We start from the raw sequence: 12,760 nt of genomic DNA, 5'->3' as shown, positions 1-12,760 counted from the left end.
TTACAAAAATAGAGCGGAATCCCCAAAAGCGTTAGAATATAGCGACGCGGGGGCCGGCCCAAGGGCCGTGATACAGAACAATCGCCCCAGCGGGAAGCGACAAAGAGCTTCGGGGTCACTGACGCCCGGTGAAGGATTTTCAAAAACATTTCGCTATCGGAGCGAGACACCAAGAGCTGCGGCGTCAGCTCGCGCATGCAGCAGCCTGTGATACGCTCATCACTTTTATAACTGGAACTCCTTTGTTTCCCCGTACTACTTCCACTGGATGTTTATTCCGGGGATCTACTACCCTTTCTAGAAAGTAGAAATTTCTCACCCTCCACGTTTTTGTTCTGAAGTTTATTTCAAAAGAGGAGAAAAGTTACAAAAAGAGAGTGGAATCCAACGCTAGAGAGTCGGAGACCGAGATGGGATGGAAGGAAGTTTTACTTTACTGAGAGGGTGATAGATAAGTGGAGCAGCCTCCCAGCAGAGGTGGTAGCGGGTAATACAGTGAGGGGATTAAACATGCATGGGATAGACATACTGCTCCTGAATCTAAGACGAGACTGACGACTGATTAAGGTTTGAGTCTTTTCAGCAGGAGAAACGGCGACTAGACGGGGGCCGGCGGGGGCCGATCTGCTGGGACGTTCTGGGTTTCTGTCATTTTGTGAAATAGCAATAAAGTTCCGATTAGTGAAAAATGTGTTTTATAAAATATTCAGCCCTAAAAAAAGAGCCAAAAACCCCAAAATGTCAGCTTTACATTTTTACCGATTTTGGACGCCCGGAGCCGACAGGAACCCCGCTCCTGGAATCCGGCATTTCCGGGGTTTTAACCGATTATTTCCCGTTATTTATAAATATTTGAGCCCCTGGTAACCCTTTCCACGCCAGGCGGCCGGCTGAGGGCCACACACGCTGCGGGGGTTAACGGGGGCCGCTCCTGTGTTGGTGAGTCAGATGGGGCAGAAGCCGGTCCCAGCTGTCCGGCCGCAGCTGCCGCGTCCTCACACCCAGCACACTCAGCACAAAGCCCTCATTGTGTGCGGGGAGCGGCCTGTCCGCACCTTCTGCCCCCGGACACGCTCATACTTGGGATGTTATTAATACCCCGGCCTCTCACCTGCTGCGCTGGGCGGCGGATTCTGGCAAGCTAAAAATATTACTAATGAAAGGAGAAGATTCCGGAAGATCCCCGATTACCGCTCTCACCGTTCTCGGCATATCGATCATATAATAGGCTTGTACTGCGCTGCGGCATATGGAGGTGCTACATAAAACAATAGAAATAATCAGAGTCCGCTAAAATAATGCTGACGGGAGAATTCTGATACAGTCTGCACTGAGGGTGTGACAGCGCGGGGTTAATGAGTGCCGCCCGTAGCAGTTATTATGACCATCCGGGGTTAAATAATGCCGTATCGGTCCCTTTCTGTGTATGTGCTGTTTATTGTCTGAGCCCCGACCCCCTCTGGTCCGACCCCACCGTGCATCACCTGCCTGCCCACGTCGCCCGGAACCACCCCACCCCGGTCGCTGGGGCCGCTAGAGGAGTGGAGAGCAGCCTGCGCGGCTATCGTACCCACTCCGGCTACCCGCGGTCCGTCCCGGGGAAACTTCGCTTTTTGGACCGGACATCCCCAGGACCCCGAGCCGTCCATCGGCCCCCCGGCATCACCCCGAGAATGACGGCTAAAGTCACACGGACGTTGTGGGGCTCGGTGGCCTAAGCGCGGCGCCGGACCGTCTGGGCGGGAAGATGTTCTGATTTATGGTCTTTCCTCACCTGACCTGTAAATAAACCGCGTGTTACTTCCCGGGTCGCTAACTGTCCGGTCATTTCACGGCTAAGAGCTGCGTGGCTGGGCGACCCTCCCTGCTCCGCCCGGCGACCCTCCCTGCTCCGCCCCGCGACCCTCCCTGCTCCGCGTGGGCGACACTCCCTGCTCCGTCCGACAACCCTCCCTGCTCCGCCCGACAACCCTCCCTGCTCCAGGTGGGCGACCCTCCCTGCTCCATGTGGGCGACCCTCCATGCTCCGCCCAGCGACCCTCCCTGCTCCGCCCGTCGTCCCTCCTTGCTCCACGTGGGCGACCCTCCCTGCTCCATGTGGGCGACCCTCCATGCTCCGCCCAGCGACCCTCCCTGCTCCGCCCGTCGTCCCTCCTTGCTCCACGTGGGCGACCCTCCCTGCTCCGCCCCGCGACCCTCCCTGCTCCGCCCCGTGACCCTCCCTGCTCCGCCCCGTGACTCTCCCTGCTCTGCCCGGTGATCCTCCCTGCTCTGCGCGGGCAACCTTCCCTGCTCCGCCCGGCGACCCTCCTTGCCCCTCCCCGCGACCCTCCCGGCTCCACCCTGTGACCCTCCTTGCTTCGCGTGGGCGACCCTCCCTGCTCCACGCGGTGACCCTCCCTGCTCCGCCCCGTGACCCTCCCTGCTCCGCCCCGTGACCCTCCCTGCTCTGCCCAGTGATCCTCCCTGCTCTGCGCGGGCGACCCTCCCTGCTCCGCCCGGCGACCCTCCTTGCTCCTCCCCGCGACCCTCCCGGCTCCGCCCTGTGACCCTCCTTGCTTCGCGTGGGCGACCCTCCCTGCTCCACCCGGTGACCCTCCCTGCTCCGCACGGGCGACCATCCCTGCTCAGTCTGGCGACCCCAAAAAGCCTCAAAACCAACCATTACCCGATCAGCTCCAAACACCCCGAACGTCCCAACCGGCCCCACGACCTCCGTGACATTAAAGTGCTTTTGGGGAGGTAATGCGGACCCCCGGGGGACACGCAGAGAACGTCCACGAGACGCAGACAGCGGACTTTGTGACGCTCTCTTCTCTCCGCGGAGCTCGTGGGCCGGTCCGGACGTTAGACGTTTGGGGGGTTTGGAGCCAATCGGGCGACGGTTGGGTTTTTGGTTGATTTATTTAGGTTTTTTTTCAGTTTTTTTGTCCTTTTTCGTTTTTGCTGATTTTGTGGTATTTCTGTTTCCGAGGGGCTCGGGTTTATTAAATTTCGTGGTTTAACACATTCAGTGCCGGTTAACCCTCTCATACCCTGCACAGCGCACGTTACTGCCCTGGCCCGCCTAGCGCGCACCTCGCAGCCTTGGGATCTGCATCGAGGGGTTAATTATGTTGTGAGATGAAGTCACTTGCAGAGAGGTCAGAGGTCACCACAGACTCTTATCCAATGAGCTCAAGCCACTGGAATGTTAACTCTTAGCAGTGATCTCACCGCACAATCGCGGGAGCGCAGCCAACGGAGCGCAGCCCCCAGAGCATGCCCACCGGAGCGCAGCCCCCAGAGCATGCCCACCGGAGCGCAGCCACCAGAGCATGCCCACCGGAGCGCAGCCACCGGAGCGCAGCCCCCAGAGCATGCCCACCGGAGCGTACCACTGGGTTCTACACCCTTCTGCGGGCGCGTCTTTCTTGCTCCAGGCACATTTGGGCCCCGGGGGCCACACGGTGGAGCAGTATTTTTTTTGCCATGTCCTTTGATTTTAAGATTCAATCTGCTGGAGAATATTCAGATCCGACCCCCGTGAAGCCCCCCAGTGAGGGCCCCGTCTGGCCGCTGCCGTGCGTAGAGACCCCCGATCCCCCCTGAGGCTCCTGGCCCCGAGGTCACGATATTCAGGGGCGGATTAAGGGGGGGGGCAAACCGCGCAGCTCAGACCGCCACGGCAGTTCCCACTTTACCTCCTTGGGCTCATTGGATAAGAGTCTGTGGTGACCTCTGACCTCTCTGCAAGTGGAAACTATTCAGGTAAGGTGGGCAGGTAGCCACACCTCCCACCCCACCCACGTCTGAGGCCGGATCCGCCCACTGCGGCCTATTATATTCAGCCGCTGGCAGCATTTAGATCAGTAGGCGGCTGCCGGCCTTAAAGGGCCAGCACCAGCTCATTATCCACAGTCCGGCCCTGATGTCTGTGGTGTGTATCCAGACAGGGGCCACAGTGTTACAGCGTGGGGGTGATATCGGCTCCGGGCCCGCCGGGTAACTGCCCCGTGTGCCCGGTCATTGGGGTAATTGGGGGATTCGCCACGGGGCACAACAGGGGCCCCCAAGTATTAACCCTTCAATATCCCTTCACACACACTTGCTAATAACGGTCGTTATGGAAACCACGACTGATCAGGGGGTAAAGATATTCTGAATGGAGTCACCTGTATTCAAGCAGGGATTCCAGCTCTGATATAGCAGGGAGTAAAGCACCAATTGGGACGCTCAGATATCATTAAATCAGACTGTGTTACCCCGAGAATCTGCCCCTTCACCCCGAGGCTGGGGTAAAAAGCCTGAGAATCTGCCCTTTCACCCTGAGGCTGGGGTAAAAAGCCTGAGAATCTGCCCCTTCACCCCGAGGCTGGGGTAAAAAGCCTGAGAATCTGCCCCTTCACCCTGAGGCTGGGGTAAAAAGCCTGAGAATCTGCCCCTTCACCCCGAGGCTGGGGTAAAAGCCCTGGCAGTTCTACGTGTAATCGATGGTACGGAAAACCTGGCTGTTGTGCTTTTTAGGGACCCGTCTGTAATCTGTCACCCAGCAGCCGCGACCTGGGGTCAGGCAGGAGCTCCGGGTGTCTGCGCATGTACCGGTGCTGGCAGTGTGTGTTCTGTGTGGCTGTTATTCGCCCCAACAGCCCCGGGGAAGGGGCAGAATTTGTTAGAACCTAAAAGACGTTTCCTGGGACCACCTGGCCCCCATCCGGCCCCCTACTCCCACCTCACACACATCAGATGATTAGTAAGCCGGTCGTTTTCTCGGCTGTATGCCATATAGTATCGGGGGTCACCCTCCTGCCCCCTTCCGTCTCTATTCAGGTAGCCATCTTGCCCCGTTAGCCCTCTCATTGGACCAACATAGAAAAAGATGTAAAGTTACATGAGCTTTCGGGACCTCAGAGGTCTCTTCTTCAGATCTAAACATGAGACCTCTGAGGTCCTAAATGAGGAATTATATGCCTATCCGATACATGTTTAAATTCCTTTGCTGTATGAAACCTCTACCACCTCTGCTGGGAGGCTGTTCCTCTTCCTTACCACCCTCTCAGTAAATGAAAACATTACATCTGATGATTAACCCCATCCTTGAAGCCAGGAATTTACCCCCCCCCCCCGAATGAGATCTTGTTTATTGATCTGGATAGAGGGCTGCGAGCACCGGGGGCCGACCTGTTTGGGTCAGTCGGGGGAATTTTAGGAAACGGGCAGCTGCTGCCACATTTGCTGCTTTCTGTCATCTGTGTCGGGGAAACAGCTGAGGGGTATTTAAGGGCCAGGTGCAGGGGAGGGCATTTTCTGAGTATCTTCCAGCTGGACCCTCGCACAGATCCTCGCCAGCCTCCCCGTCATCTACCCCGTCATCTACCCCGTCATCTACCCCATCATCCACCCCATCAGCCTCCTCGCCAGCCTCTCCATCAGCCTCCTCGCCAGCCTCCCCGTCAGCCCAAACAGGTAAGAGCACCAGGTAGTGGGTACAGGCGGCAGCCTGCCTGCAGAGGTAGCTGATTGTCCTGGCTGTGAGCTCTCCTGAGAAGGTTGGGGGGCATTAAATGGGTACTTTTTATTTACTGTTACTGGGGTTCATGGCATTAACGGGGTGTCTGTATTGTGCACCCAGTAAAACCCGCCGCACGGGGCAGTTGCTGGCTCAGTTTTGCACCCAGGTGGGGCAGTTTTAGTACGATAGGAGCGGTTGGTAATCTGGGGATAGTTTCATGGATCTCCCTGGGGCAGATTTGGGGGGGGGTGCAGGGCAGTCTGTGGTACTGGCCAAGGAGTCCCTGTGATGAAGAGGGGCAAATTCCTAGATGGACCTGGGGATCTACAGACACCGACTCAGGGTATCTGGGATCCTGGATGGGTTCTCGGGGCCCTGAGGTGTTAGGGGCTCTTCCCGTGTACCCTGCGGGGTTCTCGGGGCCCTGATCTATTGCCCCGACCCCTGTATATATATATATGTTATATGTGTATTATTCCCCGACCCCTGTATATATATATATATATATGTTATATGTGTATTATTCCCCGACCCCTGTATATATATATATATGTTATATGTGTATTATTCCCCGACCCCTGTATATATATATATGTTATATGTGTATTATTCCCCGACCCCTGTATATATATATATGTTATATGTGTATTATTCCCCGACCCCTGTATATATATATATGTTATATGTGTATTATTCCCCGACCCCTGTATATATATATATGTTATATGTATATTATTATTATTATTATTATTATTATCTTTTATTTATATAGCGCCAACAGTTTACGCAGCGCTTAATACAATACAGATATTCAAGGGATCTGACAAGACAAGAATTGACAGACAAACCGATACATTTGGTGTATTATTCCCCGACCCCTGTATATATATATATATATATATATATATGTTATATGTGTATTATTCCCCGACCCCTGTATATATATATATATATATATATATATATATATATGTTATATGTGTATTATTCCCTGACCCCTGTATATATATATATATATATATATTTATATATATATATATATGTTATATGTGTATTATTCTCCGACCCCTGTATATATATATATATATATATATATGTTATATGTGTATTATTGCCCCGACCTCTGTATATATATATATATATATGTATATATATATATATATATATATATGTTATATGTGTATTATTCCCCGACCCCTATATATATATATGTTATATGTGTATTATTGCCCCGACCTCTGTATATATATATATATGTATATATATATATATATATATATATATATGTTATATGTGTATTATTCCCCGACCCCTGTATATATATATATATATATATATGTTATATGTGTATTATTCCCTGACCCCTGTATATATATATATATATATATATATATATATATATATGTTATATGTGTATTATTCTCCGACCCCTGTATATATATATATATATATATATGTTATATGTGTATTATTGCCCCGACCTCTGTATATATATATATATATATGTATATATATATATATATATATATATGTTATATGTGTATTATTCCCCGACCCCTATATATATATATGTTATATGTGTATTATTGCCCCGACCTCTGTATATATATATATATATGTATATATATATATATATATATATATATATATATATATATATATATGTTATATGTGTATTATTCCCCGACCCCTGTATATATATATATATATATATATATATATATATATATGTTATATGTGTATTATTGCCCCGACCTCTGTATATATATATATATATATATATATATATATATATATATATATATGTTATATGTGTATTATTGCCCCGACCTCTGTATATATATATATATATATATATATATATATGTTATATGTGTATTATTCCCCGACCCCTGTATATATATATATATATATATATATATATATGTTATATGTGTATTATTGCCCCGACCTCTGTATATATATATATATATGTTATATGTGTATTATTCCCCGACCCCTGTATATATATATATATATGTTATATGTGTATTATTGCCCCGACCTCTGTATATATATATATATATATATATATATATATATATATATATATATATATATACAGGGGTCGGAGAATAATACACATATAACATATATATATATATATATATATATATATATACAGGGGTCAGGGAATAATACACATATAACATATATATATATATATATATATATATATATATATACAGGGGTCGGGGAATAATACACATATAACATATATATATATATATATATATATATATATATATATATACATATATATATATATACAGAGGTCGGGGCAATAATACACATATAACATATATATATATAGGGGTCGGGGAATAATACACATATAACATATATATATATATATATATATATATACATATATATATATATATATACAGAGGTCGGGGCAATAATACACATATAACATATATATATATATATATATATACAGGGGTCGGAGAATAATACACATATAACATATATATATATATATATATATATATATATATATATACAGGGGTCAGGGAATAATACACATATAACATATATATATATATATATATATATATATATATATATACAGGGGTCGGGGAATAATACACATATAACATATATATATATATATATATATATATATATATATATATACAGGGGTCGGGGAATAATACACCAAATGTATCGGTTTGTCTGTCAATTCTTGTCTTGTCAGATCCCTTGAATATCTGTATTGTATTAAGCGCTGCGTAAACTGTTGGCGCTATATAAATAAAAGATAATAATAATAATAATAATAATATACATATAACATATATATATATACAGGGGTCGGGGAATAATACACATATAACATATATATATATACAGGGGTCGGGGAATAATACACATATAACATATATATATATATATATATACAGGGGTCGGGGAATAATACACATATAACATATATATATATACAGGGGTCGGGGAATAATACACATATAACATATATATATATATATACAGGGGTCGGGGAAATAATACACATATAACATATATATATATATATATACAGGGGTCGGGGAATAATACACATATAACATATATATATATACAGGGGTCGGGGAATAATACACATATAACATATATATATATATATACAGGGGTCGGGGAATAATACACCAAATGTATCGGTTTGTCTGTCAATTCTTGTCTTGTCAGATCCCTTGAATATCTGTATTGTATTAAGCGCTGCGTAAACTGTTGGCGCTATATAAATAAAAGATAATAATAATAATAATAATAATATACATATAACATATATATATATACAGGGGTCGGGGAATAATACACATATAACATATATATATATACAGGGGTCGGGGAATAATACACATATAACATATATATATACAGGGGTCGGGGAAATAATACACATATAACATATATATATATATATATATACAGGGGTCGGGGAATAATACACATATAACATATATATATATACAGGGGTCGGGGAATAATACACATATAACATATATATATATATATACAGGGGTCGGGGAATAATACACATATAACATATATATATATATATATATATATATATATATGTTATATGTGTATTATTCCCCGACCCCTGTATATATATATATATATGTTATATGTGTATTATTCCCCGACCCCTGTATATATATATATATGTATTATTCCCCGACCCCTGTATATATATATGTTATATGTGTATTATTGCGCCGACCTCTGTATATATATATATATATATATATATATATATATATATATATGTTATATGTGTATTATTCCCCGACCCCTGTATATATATATATGTTATATGTGTATTATTCCCCGACCCCTGTATATATATATATATATATGTTATATGTGTATTATTTCCCCGACCCCTGTATATATATATATGTTATATGTGTATTATTCCCCGACCCCTGTATATATATATATGTTATATGTATATTATTATTATTATTATTATTATCTTTTATTTATATAGCGCCAACAGTTTACGCAGCGCTTAATACAATACAGATATTCAAGGGATCTGACAAGACAAGAATTGACAGACAAACCGATACATTTGGTGTATTATTCCCCGACCCCTGTATATATATATATATATATATATATATATATATGTTATATGTGTATTATTCCCCGACCCCTGTATATATATATATATATATATATATATATATATATATGTTATATGTGTATTATTCCCTGACCCCTGTATATATATATATATATATATATATATATATATGTTATATGTGTATTATTCTCCGACCCCTGTATATATATATATATATATATATATGTTATATGTGTATTATTGCCCCGACCTCTGTATATATATATATATATATGTATATATATATATATATATATATATATGTTATATGTGTATTATTCCCCGACCCCTATATATATATATGTTATATGTGTATTATTGCCCCGACCTCTGTATATATATATATATATATATATATATATATGTTATATGTGTATTATTCCCTGACCCCTGTATATATATATATATATATATATATATGTTATATGTGTATTATTCTCCGACCCCTGTATATATATATATATATATATATGTTATATGTGTATTATTCCCCGACCCCTGTATATATATATATATATATATGTATTATTCCCCGACCCCTGTATATATATATGTTATATGTGTATTATTGCGCCGACCTCTGTATATATATATATATATATATATATATATATATATGTTATATGTTTATTATTCCCCGACCCCTGTATATATATATATATGTTATATGTGTATTATTCCCCGACCCCTGTATATATATATATGTTATATGTGTATTATTCCCCGACCCCTGTATATATATATATATGTTATATGTGTATTATTTCCCCGACCTCTGTATGTATATATATATATGTTAAATGTGTATTATTCCCCGACCCCTGTATATATATATGTTATATGTGTATTATTGCCCCGACCTCTGTATATATATATGTTATATGTGTATTATTCCCCGACCCCCTTATATATATATATATATATGTTATATGTGTATTATTTCCCCGACCTCTGTATGTATATATATATATGTTAAATGTGTATTATTCCCCGACCCCTGTATATATATATGTTATATGTGTATTATTGCCCCGACCTCTGTATATATATATGTTATATGTGTATTATTCCCCGACCCCCTTATATATATATATATATATATGTTATATGTGTATTATTGCCCCGACCTCTGTATATATATATATATATATATATATATATGTTATATGTGTATTATTCCCCGACCCCTGTATATATATATATGTTATATGTGTATTATTGCCCCGACCTCTGTATATATATATATATGTTAAATGTGTATTATTCCCCGACCCCTGTATATATATATGTTATATGTGTATTATTGCCCCGACCCCTGTATATATATAAATATATGTTATATGTGTATTATTCCCCGACCCCTGTATATATATATATATATGTTATATATGTATTATTGCCCCGACCCCTGTATATATATATATATATGTTATATGTGTATTATTCCCCGACCCCTGTATATATATATATATATATATATATATGTTATATGTGTATTATTCCCCGACCCCTGTATATATATATATATATATATATATATGTTATATGTGTATTATTGCCCCGACCCCTGTATATATATATATATATGTTATATGTGTATTATTGCCCCGACCCCTGTATATATATATATGTTATATGTGTATTATTCCCCGACCCCTGTATATATATATATATATGTTATATGTGTATTATTCCCCGACCCCTGTATATATATATATATATGTTATATGTGTATTATTCCCCGACCCCTGTATATATATATATATATGTTATATGTGTATTATTGCCCCGACCCCTGTATATATATATATATGTTATATGTGTATTATTCCCCGACCCCTGTATATATATATATGTTATATGTGTATTATTCCCCGACCCCTGTATATATATATATATGTTATATGTGTATTATTCCCCGACCCCTGTATATATATATATATACATATATGTTATATGTGTATTATTCCCGACCCCTGTATATATGTTATATGTGTATTATTATCTGTGTTATTATGTATATGTATTTTGGCCCCATCTGCCCCCAGCCCCCTTTATATAGGTAATGTATATGGTATATATCGCAGTTGTTGACCCCGGTCTCTCTTTGTGTCTCCCCCAGGCTCCGCACCTTCAGACCCCTCTTCTTGCCCCCGGGGGGCACTATGCCCGGACCGCTCCTGCTGCTCCGCCCACTGTTGCTGCTGCTGGGCACCCAGGGCAGGCGTCTGGCTGTGTCTGGGGCTCGCTGGGCAGCCTCCCGGATCACCCCCCTGCTCCGGCGCTTCTGGGAGCGGATTACGTCTCCGGAGAGCCGCCAGGCGGTGCTGGGCTGCGTGCTCTGCCTCATCGGTCTCACCAGGAAGCCGGATGACTAGGGGCCCCAGGGGCCACCACGGGCTGGGAGGTTAGAGCTCATCAGCTAAGAAGCGGGACAGATCAATAACCTGATCAATCAACTGATCAATAACTCAGTCGACTACCATCTGATATACAGCAGCCAGCCATCCGATACATTAACCGGCCAACCGATACATTAACCGGCCGTCCGATACATTAACCGGCCATCCGATACATTAACCGGCCAACCGATACATTAACCGGCCGTCCGATACATTAACCGGCCATCCGATACATTAACCGGCCATCCGATACATTAACCGGCCATCCGATACATTAACCGGCCAACCGATACATTAACCGGCCGACCGATACATTAACCGGCCGTCCGATACATTAACCGGCCGACCGATACATTAACCGGCCAACCGATACATTAACCGGCCGTACGATACATTAACCGGCCAACCGATACATTAACCGGCCAACCGATACATTAACCGGCCATCCGATACATTAACCGGCCATCCGATACATTAACCGGCCATCCGATACATTAACCGGCCGTCCGATACATTAACCGGCCATCCGATACATTAACCGGCCGTCCGATACATTAACCGGCCATCCGATACATTAACCGGCCAACCGATACATTAACCGGCCGTCCGATACATTAACCGGCCGGCCGATACGTTATCCAGCAGCCCAACACTCTAACTAGTCACCAGATACACTAACTAGCCATACGGTGC

The sequence above is a fragment of the Spea bombifrons genome, chromosome 3 (assembly GCF_027358695.1).
Source record: "Spea bombifrons isolate aSpeBom1 chromosome 3, aSpeBom1.2.pri, whole genome shotgun sequence".
NCBI lineage: Eukaryota > Metazoa > Chordata > Amphibia > Anura > Pelobatidae > Spea > Spea bombifrons.
The sequence above is the reverse complement of the archived record's forward strand: the minus strand, read 5'-3'. Positions refer to the sequence as shown.